Source organism: Trachemys scripta, chromosome 5, assembly GCF_013100865.1.
Source record: "Trachemys scripta elegans isolate TJP31775 chromosome 5, CAS_Tse_1.0, whole genome shotgun sequence".
Taxonomy (NCBI): Eukaryota; Metazoa; Chordata; order Testudines; family Emydidae; genus Trachemys; species Trachemys scripta.
In genome coordinates this window covers 140,026,573-140,026,786 of record NC_048302.1, presented here as the reverse complement: position 1 = coordinate 140,026,786, position 214 = coordinate 140,026,573, and the positions used below count along the sequence as shown (strand labels likewise).

Sequence of the window (214 nt, the reverse complement as noted above, 5' to 3'; positions counted from 1 at the left end):
GGGGGGCGGGGCCTCAGAGGTCAAGTGTGTTCAGTTTTGTGCAAATAGAAAGTTGGCAAGTGGCAACCCTAGTGTCCGAAATACTCGTGTGTGAGGGGAGCCGGAGAGGCCAGTGTCCGAAACACCCGTGTGTGAGGGGAGCCGGAGAGGCCAGTGTCCGAAACACCCGTGTGCAGGGCCGGCTCCAGAGTTTTGGCTGCCCCAAGCAGCCAAA

At 59.8% G+C, this 214-nt stretch overlaps 1 protein-coding gene across 1 annotated transcript in view; it reads left to right on the top strand.

The window, feature by feature from the left end:
* Nucleotides 1-214, top strand: part of M1AP (meiosis 1 associated protein) — a 49,500-nt gene that overhangs the window by 46,566 nt on the left and 2,720 nt on the right. The window lies entirely within an intron of this gene.